The 17,117-nt window shown below is 37.5% G+C and overlaps 1 non-coding gene across 1 annotated transcript; it reads left to right on the top strand.

The window, feature by feature from the left end:
- Nucleotides 1–16,526: 16,526 nt before the first annotated feature.
- Nucleotides 16,527–16,633, top strand: LOC113001083 (small nucleolar RNA R71). The gene has a single exon (XR_003266415.1). It is a non-coding gene; the product is annotated as a small nucleolar RNA R71 (small nucleolar RNA).
- Nucleotides 16,634–17,117: the final 484 nt, after the last annotated feature.

Raw genomic sequence — 17,117 nt, 5'->3', positions numbered from 1 at the left:
ATGCATGGCAGTGTGAAAAATGGCACGCAGCGTGTTTGCTCGTGCCCCTATTTAAGGGACCTATAAGGGAAAGAACTAACTAGGCATTTAGTGATAACCCCCAAGGTAGTCATATCTCTTTTGATGGTTTCTAGAGGTATCATCCCCTTTGAAGAACATATTGTAGCAGTAGGGACTACTAGCAACAATAGGTTTTCAAAGAGAAAAGCTCTAGATGAGGGTTCACTGTAATCAAGCAAGTCGGAGACCTAGCATGATCACAGATTCACCTCCACTCCTTATGCTCCCATGAACCCGGGTATAGGGCCCTTTTTCACTCACAGTGTGTGCAAATAGTGTTGGTGTTTGTGTGCATCAAATGAATAAATATTTACTTCATGCATACATTTAAAACGCACTAAAAGCAACAAAGAGTTTATATACACAAGAACATAATGAAAGGAAACCAACAAAGGGGTAAGTCATGATAAAACATTGCACAAGATTAAATGGCCTAACTCTCTAAAAAACAGTCCCCAGTGGAGTCGCCAACTGTCGCAACCTACCCTTCGGCGGGAGGGCGACGCGTGACTCGCGGGATGCGTGTTCCACGAAAGGAATACGCGCGGAGTCGCCACCAACGTTTATTTGAGGAAAACGTCGGAAAAACCGGAAAAGACGCGATCTACGAACTTTTAAGTGAAAGGTTCGGGAGTTGTATTTACGCACGGGGAAGGTATTAGCACCCCACACGTCCGTCCCAAGGGACGGCAGCCTTTAATCGAATGTGCAAACATGACTTTGATTTTTACGTTCCCTTTTATGTCCTTATATCCTTTATACCCTTTTTATATTTTTCCTTTTTTGTGGTCGACAAGGGTGTTTCCCTTTGCTCCTACGTATTCCTCAATTTGCGATGAGGAAATCAGACCTACGTAGTTCTTTCGGAACAAAGTGTTTGGTTAAGTTTGTTTTTGTTTTTTTTGCAAAATATGTTTTTATTGAACAAAAGGTCATTTAAGGTGTTGGACCATTAAACGGTCTTTTGATTTTGAAAGGAGAGGAACGTTAAGGCGTTGGACCATTAACGACCTCTTGTTTTTGAAAGGAGAGAAACGTTAAGGCATTTGGACCATTAACGATCTCTTGGGGTGGTCGACAAAAGCGGGGCTTTTGCTCCTACGTATCCTCAATGAGGAACTCAGACCTACGTAGTTCTTTCTTATCAAATGATTCTTTTTTACTTAAGTGGTGATCATTTTAAGGCGTTGGACCTTAAAAAATGATCCATTTTTACTTAGTGGGAAATTGAAATGACGAACTTCAAAAGCCTATTTTTGTGGACGAGCTTGACTAGGCGAGTTGATTTTAGCCTTAGTTTCACTTTAGTTATTAATCAATTCGATTAAGAATGAGAAATCCCAAAGAGAAAACGTCCGATTGATTTTCCGCTTTATTTTACTAAAAGATGTCTTTTTGATTATTATATTATTTTTTACCTCTTTTTGATTTCCAACGTGGTTACGGCACGACCGAACGGTCGGAATTGATTTTAACCGAAGTTAACGGATAATATAATTCAAATGTTCGGTGGAACTTTATTTTATTTTTAAGTTAAGCGAGAAATGACTTAAGTAAAACGGCTTAAGCATGTCAAGAGGGGGTATAAAAAGTAAACAAAACGAGAGTAAAAATGCACGAAACGCAATGTGGACCACCATGGGTGCATAGAATGAATCGAAAAGCTTGGTTCGAGGTACTTACCCGTTGAAGATCGAAGAACGATGAAGAACGAATGAAGAACGTCGAAGAACGGTTGAAACCTTTGCGAGATTCCTCACGGAAAACGTTACGGAAACGTTTCGGAAGCGCCTCGGCTTAGATTTTCTTCACGGAAACAATTTTTCCAAGCAAATTCGAAAGAGAGAGAAGTGCCTAAGGGGCTGGACCCCTTCCTTCTTCATTTCCTCCCCTATTTATAGCAAAATAGGGGAGGTGGTTGCCGCCCAGCTCGCCCAGGCGAGCAGGGTTGCTTCCTCCAGAAGCAACCGCCTTCTGGAGGAATCTTCTGGAGGGCCCAAATGGGCCTGGGTGCTATTTGCACCCCCATTTTTACTAAGTACACCCCCCTCTGCTATTTTTTGGTGATTCTTTTTCGTAAAGTTACGGAAACTTACGAATTTCGTAACGATACTTGTTTTCTTTCCGTAATGTTACGGAACCTTGCGGATTACATAATCATCCCCTTTTTGACTTACGGAATGTTACGGAACCTCACTTAATTATGCAACGATGCTTCCATTTGATTTCCGGTGTGTCACGGAAACTTACGGATTGTGCATCAATATTTTTTTGGTTTTTCGGCATGTCCTGGAATTTCACAAATTGCCTAATGATGGGTGCCAAGCACCTCACGAGGACCAAAGAATGGTCGCACGTCATCGAGCAAAGGTCCCCGGACGAAATTAGGGTATGACAATGAGAATACTGAAACAGGCCAAATACAGGCTAAAAGCCCAAGTGGAGAAGGACGAAGCCCCTGAGTGGAGAAGGATGAAGGCCCAAGTGGAGAAGGATGAAGGCCTAGAGGCAGAGACATTATCAAGACTATTAATTGTTGCTGAAGGCCCAGATTAATTTGAAGGCCCATAATAAATATGTTCTATTTTTATTAATAATTTTTATTTATTGTAATTTTGGCCCAAACTGTTTAGAAGGTCCATGTCTATTTTTATCTTTTTGTTCATATACACTATAAGTATTGGTTTTTGTTTTCAATAAAAGAACTTTTGACTTTTGGCATTTTCATAAAATTTGGTGAGAGTTTCTCCCTGGGTTCCTTGTTGAACCAATCTCAAACTTATCAAGGTAATCTTTGTGGCGTCTACCCTGACTTATCTTCCTTTACTGGAAGTGGCATCATCCAAGTCTCCGTAGCCTGTATCAAGCGATCTGTTCCTAGTCAGGATCACATCATCTGGTATCAGAGCTTCAGCTCTTGATACAGGTTCTATCCTATCCTATTATTTTTCTTTGTAATTTGTCCAGGTTCGTGTTTTGTCCTTGTTATGTTATTTGTTTTCTTGTTTGCGTCTTGTTGCGTTCTTTTTTGTGTCTTTGTTTTGTTCTTGTTCTTGTTCTTGTCACATTTTTGTTCTTGTTCTTGTTTCATGTGTCTTTCAGACTTTGTGTCAAAAAATATCTGTTTGAGTTCTGTTTCAAGTAAAAAAAAAAAGATGAAAAAAAGTGGGTGTTTGATCTTTGAACACGAAATTGAGGCAGTTAGAGGCTTTTTTTTTGGAAGAAAATCGTGTACCAAATCCCCTTATCTGGATTCTCCTCTGAATTCTGAGCGTTTTGATATATAGTGGGCCTCAAACGGACAACCGTAGCAAAAGTTATGAGCATTTGAAGTTTACTTGTCATATCTGTTATCTTATTTGTTATCCTATCTGTTATCTTATTTGTTATCATATCTGTTATCCAAATTAAATCTAATTTGTTATCCAAATCCAATCTAATATGTTATCCAAATCAAATCTAATATATTGTCCAAATCAAATATGATCTTTTATCCAAATCAAATCCAAGTTGTTATCCCAAATCAAATCTGTTACTTAGTCTGTGATAATTATATTGTCTTTCCTTTTATTTTATATTACCTTATGTGTCTAATTTGGTCCATCCAGGAACTTAAGTGAACACGAGTGGTAAAAGGCAAGAGGGAATACATTACACAAAAGCCTATATTGAGAGCATCAAACACGAGTGAACTACCATCAAAGAGAGAAACATGTGAGTAGAGTGTGGTGAGGTCTTGAATTTTTTTTAAATTACTGAAAAATTTTTTGTTCCTTAATCATGGCAGGAGCTGGTGACAATGGTGGTGTATATCATCAGCTGGACGGATTTCAACGCTTATTACTGGACGCGATGACTACACAAATGCAACGTTTGTTGAAACGTAACAATGAAGAGCTCTACAGGTGAATAGAAGGACTAGAGCACCAAATGTATCCAAATGCTGGGAGACCTTATGATGGCAACAAAAGGGTCAATGATGGATCGAACCGAATAGAGGGGCAAGACAGAATTGAGGGAGTAAACTCAATGTATCCTCTTTTACAGGTAGGAGTGACCCAAACGCCTACCTTACCTGGGAGATGAAGATTCAGCATGCATTCTCCTACAATGATTATCCAGAAGAGCAGAAGGTGAAGTTAGCAGCAGCTACATTCTCAGACTATGCCCTTGTTTAGTGGAAGAAAAATCAAAGAGAGATGAAGAGAGAAGAAGGGTGGGAGACAGATACATGGACTGAGATGAGAAGGGTTATGCGAAAGAGGTATGTTCCAACTAGCTACAATAGAACCATGCGACAGAAACTCCAGAGGTTATCCCAGGGAAGTTTGATTGTTGAGGACAAGGAGATGGAGATGGCACTAGTGAGGGCCAACATTGAAGAGAACACCAAAGCAGTGCATGATGGCTTCACCAACAAGATTTCTTTCCAGCACCATGACCAGAAAATTATTCATAAACCTCTATCCCTCAGAGAAGTGTGTGATGACCAAATCAGAAAGAGAGAACAAGAGAGAAACAATAGTGAGGCATCACAAAGGAATAGAAAAAGGAAGAGTGATACACTTGAGAGATAGAGTGATACACAAGAGAGAGAGAGAGTGATAATTCTAATCAGTTAACTATTTTTCTCCTAGTGTTCAACCCTTATTGTAGGAATTTAAAGATGTCTTTCCCAAGGAGATTCCTCATGGACTGCCACCTTCAAGAAGCATAGAACATCAAGTTGATCTCCTTCCAGAAGCTTCATTGTCTAACAGGCCAACTTACAACAGCAAGCCCCAAGAGACTCAGCATAAGGATGCACAGGCCAAAGTTGTGTATGTGAAAAGATTGTATGACCAAGTGAAGGTGCAAATTGCAAAGAAGAATGAAAGCTATACCAAGCAAGCCAACAAGAAAAGGAAAGAAGTGGTACTTGAACCCGGTGATAATCCTGGACATTTGAGGGCAAATGTTTTCCAAAAAGGAGGGAATGATGAGAATCCTAAAACTGGCCAAATACAGGCAAAAGGCTCAAGTGGAGAAGGACAAAGCCCCCAAAGGCAGAGATATTATCAAGACTATTAATTGTTGCTGAAGTCCCAGATTAATTTGAAGGCCCATAATAAATATGTTCTATTTTTATTAATAATTTTTATTTATTGTAATTTTGGCCCAAACTGTTTAGAAGGCCCATGTCTATTTTTATCTTTTTGTTCAGATACACTATAAGTATTGGTTTTTGTTTTCAATAAAAGAACTTTTGACTTTTGGCATTTTCATAAAATTTGGTGAAAGCTTCTCTCTGGGTTCCTTGTTGAACCAATCAAAGACTTATCAAGGTAATCCTTGTGGTGTCTACCTTGACTTATCTTCCTTCACTGGAAGTGGCGCCATCCAAATCTCTGCAGCCTGTATCAAACGATCTGTTCCTAGTCAGGATCACATCAGTTTACTTCTACACTATTGTGTCCAAGTTTTGTTAATTTGTTTTTAAACACAAAGAGATTTTGAACCCCTTGGACGGAACCTATGATCCATTGTTATTTGTTTGAGAAAAACATTCAAAGTTTTTTAAAACCAAAGTTTTTATGCATCACACTATATTCAACCCTCCCCCCTCCTTTTCTAGGGTGTTTCAATTACTTCACTAACATCAACATTGTGATCGGCTCCTCAATGTTATGTGATTGTATCACATCAATATCCCTACTCTCAGTAGTAGGCTTCTCACATTCAAATTTTCCTTCTCGGTAACCTCTTTCTCTTTTTCAGGAGAAATTTTCTCATTCATCACAACCTTAGCAGTTCTGGATTGAGATTGATCGGTTTTTTCCCTAGAGTGGCCAACTTCATTAGCAACTCTCTTTCTCCTTTTAGACTTCACTAGGTTGGTGATGGAAGCTTGCTTGTGGGGCTTCTATGGAGGCTGGATCTTTGAGCTTCAATGAGGTCCTTTAATGGTGATTTTCCACCATGGAGATGCAGCGGAAGACAAAGGAGAAGAGGTGAGAGGAGGCGCCATCCACTAGGGAATAAGCCATGGAAGAAGGAGCTTCACTACCAAGATGAGCCTTGGATAAGAACCTTGGAAAGGATGCTTCAATGAAGGAAAAGAAAGGGGGAGAGAAAGAGAGAGTGGGGAGCATGAAATTGAAGGAAGAAAAAGGGAGAGAAGTTAAACTTTGAGTTGTGTCTCACAAGACTCTCATTCATCAAAGTTACAACAAGTGTTACACAGGTTTCTACTTATAGACTAGGTAGCTTCCTTGAGAAGCTTTCTTAAGAAAACTTCCTTGAGAAGCTTCCTTGAGAAGCTAGAGCTTAGCTACACACACCCATCTAAAAACTAAGATCACCTCCTTGACAAAATACATGAAAATACAAAAAAAAAGTCCCTACTACAAACACTACTCAAAATGCCCTGAAATAGAAGGCTAAAACCCTATACTACTAGAATGGCCAAAATACAAGGCCCAAAAGAAGGAAAAACCTATTCTAATATTTACAAAGAAGAGTGGATCCAACCTTGACCCATGGGCTCAAAAATATACCCTACGGTTCATGAGAACCCTAGGGCCTTCTTTAGTAGCTCTAGCCCAAGCCTCTTGGAGTCTTCTATCCAATACCCTTCGGGGGTAGGATTGCATCATCCCCTCCACCTCTGGGCTCCTTCCCTCGACACCTGTAAAAAGAATAAAAACATATGTATTAGTGGTGTTGGGTATGTTAGAGTAGGGTAAGGTCTGAAAACTCCTTTCATGGACATCTTCCCATGAGGGAACATGGTTCCTCACCAACTCAATGAGTGGTGCTACAAGTATAGAAAAATATGGGACAAACCTTTTGTAAAAGTTTGTTAAGTCATGGCAGTCCCAGATTTCCCTTATACTTGGTGGAGTGGGCCAATCAGGAATGATCTTTATTCTCTTAGGGTCCGTGAGAACCCCTTGATCACTATTTCAAAAATTAAGGAATGTAATGCAATAAAGCGTACCTTTTCTGTATTTTTATGTTGATTATTCCTACAAAAAAATACGACAAACCTAAGGTGTCCCATATGAGCACCTAAGTTTGTATTAAAACCAAAAATAAGAACAAACCTACCTAATGAGTCACTATGTAGATGAATCATGTAGACGTTGGGTGCATGACTGATTTTTCAAAAAAGGGTTGCAACACTCAACAAATTCATCATATCACTTATTGTAGGGATTTGGTGCCTAATAATACCTATTTTGGGCACCAACAAAGCACAAGAATTTAAGCTCTTACAAACCAAACCCTCATCCAACAACTCCTTTACTTGAGGAATAACCTCAAGCCCAAGAGGTGTGGCAGTGCTAACAAGTGTCTTTTTACAAAGGAGAAGATGTGGAGGTTGTCTAAGAGGGGAAGTTTCTTTAATATATGTCTTTATTTCAAAATGACTTTCCTTCTTAACTAACCTCTTGGAGGAGACACTTACCTCCTTACACTCCTCCTTAACCATTAAAGGTTGTCCTTCTTCTTGGGGGTAGATTTCTTCACTAGATTCTTCCCCTATTGCTTCTTCACTTTCACTAGAGGAAGGTCACGTAGTAGCCTCATCTTGGCTACTATAAATGTCTTGACTCCTCATGATCATGGTTTTTGTGGTGGGGCATTGAGAGGTAATGTGTCCTTTTCCAAGACATTTAAAGAACTTATTAGAGCTAGTCTTCTCTTGCATACTAGCCTTAGGGACTTGCTTTTCTATAGTCTTCCCCTTATCATCTTTGGGCTTAGAAGGTGTCCCCCCTAAGATGCCTTGACCTTGGTCTTTCTTTGGATAAGAGTGAGAGCCATAAGATTTTGATGTAGACTTCTTTTTAAGTTGTTGCTCTACCCTTATTTCCCAAACTAAGTTAGCCTCTACATTGTCCTTCCCATGGAAGTATGGGAGGTTAATGTTAGCCTCTTGAGGCTTTCTTTCCTTTTCTCTTCTATGGGAGTGAGGTCTAAGATGTGACCTATGCCTTCCTTCATAATAGTCACGAAGTTCTTCACTTAGGCTCTTGCAAGAGTTATGACTACTATAGGAGGCATGTTTTTCTCTTTTCATTTCTTTCATTATTTTTCTTCTTTCTTCCTCTCTTATTTTCTTTCTTTCATCCTGACTTATTTCTTCCACTCTTTTTTTTCCTTTTTCTTTTCTCTCTTGTTTTTCTTCCAATAACTTGAGGGAACTCAACTCATCTAAGATTCTAGATAAAGGGTCTTTATGACTAGTACCCTCGCCATTAACACTAGATGAATGATGACTCATGTTGGTTCCTAAGTTGTGGTTCTTTCTTGTTGGAAGTTTGAAAACAAAAGGTAAAAGAAACTATGGTTGAAACTAGGCAAAATAAACACTAAAAGAGCTGTGAAAGATAATGGAAAAAACTAATTGGTAAAATCCAAGCTATCTAGGTGGTTGGACAATGGAAGGTAAAGGAAATAAGCTATGAAAGTAAGCAAGAAAAGTAAATTAGGTGAATCCTAAGAGTGTTTGGATGACCGCATTCAAGGTTCCCAACAAAACACTTACTATCCTAAGGAAAAATTGCCTAAAATTATTACACACAAATGGAAGTTTGGTAACCTATTGGAGGCTACCAACACACTTCCAATGAAAGGCCTTTTTGTTACAAAACTTGAAAGCAATGAACGTAAGTAAATTGCAAATTACAAAATTACAAAACGGTCCTCAATTTTTGGTGTTTGGTCCCTTTCTTCTTGACTCAAATTCTTCAAGGGATGGCACCAATCCTCCTTCCAATTCCCTATATGGCAACCCACAAACAAGGAAACAAACAGACAAGCAATAACCAAAGACCAAAAAAAAAAAATGAAATGAAAGCTAAACCAATGGAATTTTAACAAGACAATTTTTCAAGGATTACTCAACAATTAAAGCAATGAAATGGACAAAGAAACAAGCTAGGACTCAAAGAGAAACTTAGAATGGCTCTAGAGTAGAGTAAAAAAACTATTAAAAAAAAAGACTCAACAAACCTCTAGCTTTGGCACTTGTTTTTACAGTAATTTTCAATTGAAATTTCGGAACTAAGATTGGTACAACATAGGCACCAATTATAGAATCAATTTTGAGCCAAAACAACAAGCACACTTCCCTTTCACTTTTTTTTCCAGGATACTGATTTTTCTGCCAACTTGTGTGATTTTTAATATTTTTTCCTTTTATCAAAATCACTTGGTTCTTTTTTTATAACTTTTTTCCAGATGTCTAGCAAATTCAGTAAAAATTTCAGCTCCAAATTCAAAGTAACCAATTATAAGTAATTTTTACAAGTTTGTATGTCCAAGCTGCCAGCACCAGCGATTTTTTTTAAGCATGGTATATTGATTGCCTTGGGCTTACTTTCAACCTTCCTATGTATGTTGAACTCACTAGGATTGTTTACCACAGTTTTAGGAGTTCAATATTAACTTAGGATCAACATTTCAGCCAGCAATTCAATCACCAAAACTCAAATTCACAATAGACACAATCAAAAGGAAACCTAAAAGGTTCACAATCAAAGACTCTCTAAGAATTTTGCATGAACATGTTAAGGACTAATTAACATGAAAGATTTGACTCAAATCAAATAATAGGCTAAATTAATTTCATACACTCATGAACAAATGAGTTAGACAAAGAAACAAGAAAAAAAAATTCAGCACAACATAAGAAATCTTATGTGACAAGTTTCATGACTAGACATGACTTCTATGACAAAACTACAATAGGTGAACAAGTCACTCTAGATTTTTGAGGTTTTCTTCTACTTTAATATTTTTGTAAGAATTCTATGGTTTAGGTTTCAGCCAAAAAAAATAACAAGACAAAACTCAAAGGAACCTAAACTCAACACAATTCATGGTTCAAGAACAAGAACAAGAAATTTGAACCATATAAAATCAAATCTAGCTTCTATAGCAAGTTTAATCGGTGGAAACTCTAAAGAATCATGTTAAAAACATTTATCACAAGACATGTGAGGAGATACATGGAGAAAAAATGAAGAAACAACAATGGAAGAGAAGGTAAAGCAAAAAATTAATGGAGGTTTAAGGAGCACCTACTTGAAGCTCTTGTGCTCTGATTACCACTTGATGGAAGCTTGCTTGTGGGGCTTCTATGGAGGCTGGATCTTTGAGCTTCAATGAGGTCCTTTAATGGTGATTTTCCACCATGGAGATGCAGCGGAAGACAAAGGAAAAGAGGTGAGAGGAGGCACCATCCACTAGGGAATAAGCCATGGAAGAAGGAGCTTCACCACCAAGATGAGCCTTGGATAAGAAGCTTGGAAAAGATGCTTCAATGGAGGAAAAGAAAGGGGGAGAGAAAGAGAGAGTGGGGAGCACGAAATTGAAGGAAGAAAAAGGGAGAGAATTTGAACTTTGAGTTGTGTCTCACAAGACTCTCATTCATCAAAGTTACAACAAGTGTTACACATGCTTCTATTTATAGACTAGGTAGCTTCCTTGAAAAGCTTTCTTAAGAAAACTTCCTTGAGAAGCTTCTTTGAGAAGCTAGAGCTTAGCTACACACACCCATCTAAAAACTAAGCTCACCTCCTTGACAAAATACATGAAAATACAAAAAAAAAGTCCCTACTACAAAGACTACTCAAAATGCCCTGAAATACAAGGCTAAAACCCTATACTACTAGAATGGCCAAAATACAAGGCCCAATAGAAGGAAAAACCTATTCTAATATTTACAAAGAAGAGTGGATCCAACCTTGACCCATGGGCTCAAAAATCTACCCTTAGGTTCATGAGAACCCTTGGGCCTTCTTTAGTAGCTCTAGCCCAAGCCTCTTGGAGTCTTTTATCCAATACCCTTGGGGGGTAGGATTGCATCAGTTGGTGAACATTGGATTATGAGATTCTGCCATTAAAGACCTTATTTTCCTAAAGTTAAAGCCTTTTGTGATGCCTACACAAACAATAAGAAAAAGATCAGGAACAAAATTAGTTTATCAATATATATTTTTAAGTATAATACAATACTCACTCTCTAAAGAGATCTCAAAGTCGTCGGAATAATGCAATTGGAGAACTGCCTTAATAATCATCCTTCTTGGAAATTCCACAATTATATTAATATCTCGTATATCATTGGGCACAACAATGAGCTTACCTGAGACTTGAACCTTTAGAGAAAGTCTTGCCAATAAAGAGGAAATCTCCTAATTTTTCCATCAGTTTTGTAAAAAAGATTTTTGTGGTCGGGAAAAATATGATTGGGCTAATCTTAAAGAAATGAGTCTTCAAATTCGTGAAGACGAGTTGAAAAGGGTGAATAAAGACCCTTGTGCATCGGTCATAGATACCTAACCAACCTTACCATCCTCACTTGCCTTTACCCAATAAAAGTATAGAAATTTATTAATAGTAGGAGTGATATTCAAATAATGACAAAGGATTAAGAATGCCTTCATAAAGGCCCAACTATTTGGGAAGTTGTGTTGGAGCAAAGTGTAACAACCCACCTCGTCGCTACGATATCACTAACTATAAAATGTGACATTTCAATTTTAAGTGAAAGCTCTATTAGTTTGATTATGAAAATGATGGTAAATTTTTTGCGATATACATTCATCAAACAACGCACAAACACGTGAATAAATACATACATACATACATAAATACATACATACATATATATATATATATATATATATATATATATATGTATATATATATGTATGTATATATGTATGTATGTATGTATATGTATGTATGTATAATAAACAACTATACATCATTCACATGTCAGAACATAATTTAGTTTTTACATATATATATAAACCTAGGACTTACATGGCCAATCAAAAAGAGTCAAGGAACCAACTAAGGAAGAGTTGATAACAAAACATAACTTTCTCTCAAAATAAATTCCAACGTTATCATGTCGGCTTGGTAGCTCCAACAAAAGACTTCTCTCCAAGTCATCTACTACTTCTTATCTGCTCCCACGAACAAACATTTGAGATCATCACCGGCACCAACCACACGGTACAAAAATTGCAAGGGTCAGTTTATTATAAAAGATCAACAAACACCAAATGACAATGATTAGCAAGAAAACAATAACAGTAACCACAATCATTCTCAATAGTCCATCAGTTCAACATACACTTAACAAACTAGTCATCAACTTTTCCACAATTCTAATCAATTATGCTCAGAATGATGCATGCACCTGACTCAACTCTAAAATGTAATGTGGTACCATTCATCAGAAAATAGCCTAAGTGTGTCCACATGACACTCTCACTTAGGAAAACTAGGCAACAAGTGTCAAGGTCACCCTGTCGTGTACATGCAACTTCCCCCATGGTGCTAAACCTGAGTCTCAAGGAAGTACCAAGCCGAGTGACATGCCCCCAAGTACAAGTATTTTTCCTCATGAAAAACTATGAGTACTTATTGACAAAGTTTATACTATTTCCATGCAATATGAAGTATGAAACATAAGCATCATCAATGCACTGACCATGGATAGTTAAAGATTCTAAGTCATCCCCTTCTTTCTCTAGGGATGCTTAAAACTCTTTAAACACTCTATTTCCCCCTCCAGGGATATCCAACATGGTCACTGCATCCCATGTACATACCCAACATACATCATCACAATGACATCATTAACACAACATCATTTTATCTCAATGTCATTATCAACATCAACATCATCTCAACATCATCTCATCTCAATATCATTATCAACATGAACATCATCTCATCTCAATATCATTATCAACATCATCTCATCTCAGCATTATCATCAACATTAATATCATCTCATCTCAATATCATTATCAATATCAACATCATCTCATCTCAACATTATCATCAACATTAATATCATCTTATCTCAATATCATTATCAACATCAACATCATCTCATCTCAACATTATCATCAACATTAATATCATATCATCATCATCATCAATATCACAAGCAATCACATTCCACATACATACATATAAATTTATGTCTGGGATTCATATTCCCCAGGTCTTCAGGCAACATAAACCTCATACAACAATAATCTATAATATCATGACATTAAAAAAAAATATGCCCATTTAAAATTTAATAAAGAAGTAAATAGAAGAACAAATATAAAATTTTAGGCAAAATCTTCTCTGTAATTAAGACTTTTCCCAAAAGCTTCAATCATTACAGCAACAACATCATTAACAATTTCAATCATCAATAACAAATATATCACATACGATTAGTTAAAAACCCAATTTTTCTTGAACTAGCATGCATGGGGACAAACATACATTCTTATAATTGGGTTCCCTGACCCAAACTATGTTATCAAAAGTGGTAAACAAACAATAAACTCCCCTCACCTATCTATATCTCTCCATTAATTCCTTGTGGTGTTGTTCTAAGATCTCTTAGGTTCACATTTGTTTGTCCAAATGTATAGCTCTATATACCAAATCGAAGATAATTTAATATAGATTTCAAAGACAAGGTTAATATCAACTTTTGGGGTCAAATACCCATTCAATTTAAACAAGGGCTAAATGGGTGTTTTGAGATACACATCAAAGAGATGCCAGTTTAAAATTTTGATCACGCTAATGAGATCGTGGTTCAGTGAAGGTTACAAAAACAAAGTCTATTTTATAAAAAGGAAACTTTTACGTCTCATTTTCAAGGGTTTTTCAAAGAAAATGTAAAAAATCCAATAATGGTACCCAAGTCACAAGATATGTAAAGATAGGCTCAAACTAACTAGAAGAAGGCTTAGTAATCATGGTTACCTCGAAGAAATTGCAAAGGGAGGATTGGAGGCTCCATTCTTTACCGAATCCTCGAGTTGAGTTTTGAAGATTTTGCTTTGGTGGTGGTCATTGGTGGTCGATGGTGATGGAGGGGGAGGTTGGCAATGTTGGGTAAGGGTTTAGGGGAGAAGAAGGAAGCAAAAATGGTTGTTTTACACTGTTGGACATCTTTTTAGCCTACAAGACTTGCCCAGGCGAGAAACATTTCGCCTGGGCGAGCTAATCCAACTCAGAATCACCTGGACAAAATTTGGCTCATCTAGGAGAGTTATGCTCCAACAAATTTTACTGCTTCAGTGAAAATATTATATCGCATACTCTAGATGTTACTCTGAAAATCCCTACGGTCAAAATTTGAAGACAATCCAACGGTTAACAAATATAGGATCACAGTTTTAATAGAACAGGTTTAGGTAAAACTTGAAATCTCATAATTTGAACCTAAGTCAATAAAACTCCACATAACTGAACATCCACATCAAGCACATCACTCATGGCTAAATCACACAATACCTCAACTCATCCAAATTAATCAAGTAATCAAATAACACAAGAAATAAAATCAAACATCTATTTTCAGTTATCAAAATTTCAGGGCATTACACAAAGTACTCAAAATGAGAATGAATGAATGAGAATGTACTTGAATCAAATGACAAAAACACAGTAGTGTACCTAATGAAGACGGTGAAAGATAACTAAGTGGAAGACAGACGATGATAGCAAGCTCTAGTGCACATCCTTAAGCTTTCATCGGAAAGTTCTCAAACCCAAAAATGCTCTCAAACTTTCAAAAATCTCAAGCAGAGTTTAAGATAATAACAAGATGGAGAAGTATTGGTAGAAATGGAGAGGTAAAATATTTATAACACTTTGAAACCCCTTCAAAACCCTTTTGACTTCTCATCATTAGTGACCACCTCGAGAGTTACAAACTCTCCAATGTCGTCATTTAGGGTTTTTCTCCAATTGAAGCAACATGTTTCATTTAAGACCACAAACGTTATGACACACGGTGTGATCAAGATATGCCTAGACTATCGTGTCTTAAATCGAAAGGTCGTGATTCTTTTTGTCTAAAAAGTCATTACCATGTCACGTGCATCATAATGTTTGTCTAAGATAAAGTCGACCATCCAATTCATTGTTTATTTATCGAGATAAATACAACTCAGCCATTTAAATAGATTGGATTCATTTAACTCCTATGGCATAAAAAGTCGATCCTAATTCATTTCTTCAACAAATGAATGGGCTAAAATAGGTCATCCTACTCGGCTATTTTTTTTTATTTCATCTTCATGGTTATCATATCAAGCAATGTCCAGCTAGTAACTTCATGTCATCTCATTGGCATAGCCTATTTTGTCGTCAAGCTCTTTCGTCTATATTAGACTTAAAACTTGAGGGGTGTGTCTATTGTATGAAACTTACGAGTAATCAGCACCAACTAACTGACTATCACTCCCCACACGATGCCTTAGTGGACATTATCGGCAGTTACCAACTCAAGCATTGCCAACTCCCTATAAGATGGTAAATGACGTATGAACATGTAAGTTTCATCCCATTCACCATACACATCCTAAACAGAGATTGAATTTAGCATTGGAGTCCCTTTTCAGGTACCCCATCCCTCCATTGGAGAAGGAGCTCGAAAGTGCTAGAAAAAGATTACCCATAGATCAGACATAGAAGGTGATGCAATCCTACCCCCCAAGGGCATTCGATAGAAGACTCCAAGAAGATTGGGCAGAGATGCAGGAGAAGGCCCTAGGGTTCTCATGAGCCTTAGGGTAGATTTTGGGCCCATGGGCTAAGTGTGAGCCTACTTATCTTTGTAGATATTAGATTAGGATTTCATTATTTTTGGGCCTTGTATTTAGGGCTCCATAGTGTATGGAGGGTACCCTAGTAATGTAGGATTTTTCAACCCTTGTATTTTAGGGCACCTAGACTAGTTTTTGTATTAGGGGCAATTTTGTAATTTCATATGCATTAAGTGCACTATTAGATGTGTGTGTGTGTTGGGAGAGAAATTTAATTGAATTGGGAGAAGCCCAGTCCAATTAAATTTTAGACCAGCCTAAGGGGGAGGTGAGCATTTGCTTGCTACACCCCATTGTCATATCATATAGTCATACTTTATGCATGTCCTTCAGGCTTTACATGCCTTATGACATCTAAGTACTCTTAGTGGAGAATCTTGGACTTGATCTTGGATTAGTGGGTTGAACCATAGCTGAAATTCACTAATCATAATTAGTGAAATTTTGGCACCAAATTTGGTTCCACAAATTCAAATTCAAGTGAAATTTGAATAGAAATTCAAATTTCCCTCCAATTTTGTGTGACATTTAGGCTATAAATAGATGCCTTGTGTGTGCATTTTTTCAACTTTGATTATTTGAAAAATTAGACTTCAAAGTTCAGACCTGATTTGAGGCATAAATTTCGTGGCTACTTCATGCACTCCTCTAATGACAATAGCATCACTTCTGGCACTAAATTGCTGGGAGTTTGAAGCCATCTTCCCAATTAAATTTTTGGCTTCAGCAGGGGTCATGTCTCCAAGGGCTCCACCACTGGCAGCATCTATCAAACTTCTCTCCATGTTATTGAGTCCATCATAAAAACATTAGAGGAGAAGCTGCTCAGAAATCTGGTGGTGAGGACAACTGGCACATAGTTTCTTAAATCTCTCCCAGTATTCATATAAACTCTCTCCACTGAGTTGCCTAATGCCTGCAATATCCTTTCTGATGGTCATGGTCCTGGAAGCAGGGAAAATTTTTTCTAAGAATACTCTCTTGAGGTCATCCCAGCTCGTGATGGACCGTGGAGCAAGGTAATAAAGCTAGTCCTTTGCCACTCCCTCTAAAGAATGAGGAAAGGCCTTCAGAAATATGTGATCCTCCTGGACATCTGGGGGTTTCATGGTGGAGCAGACAATATGGAATTATTTCAAATGTTTGTGCGGGTCTTCACCTGCAAGGCCATGAAACTTTGGAAGCAAATGGATCAGTCCAGTTTTAAGAACATATGGGACATCCTCATTAGGGTATTGGATGCACAAGCTTTCGTAGGTGAAATCAGGTGCAGCCATTTCCCTTAGAGTCCTCTCACGGGGTGGAGGTTGTGCCATGTTCTCAGAATGTTCAAAATCAGAATGTTCAAAACTATAATGCTCAAAATCACCAATAACAGAATGCTCAGGATGCTCAAAAGGTACTAAATGATGTCTAACTAAT

Source organism: Glycine max, chromosome 2 (genome assembly GCF_000004515.6).
Source record: "Glycine max cultivar Williams 82 chromosome 2, Glycine_max_v4.0, whole genome shotgun sequence".
NCBI classification, from domain to species: Eukaryota; Viridiplantae; Streptophyta; class Magnoliopsida; order Fabales; family Fabaceae; genus Glycine; species Glycine max.
This window is presented reverse-complemented; position numbering and strand designations above follow the sequence as displayed.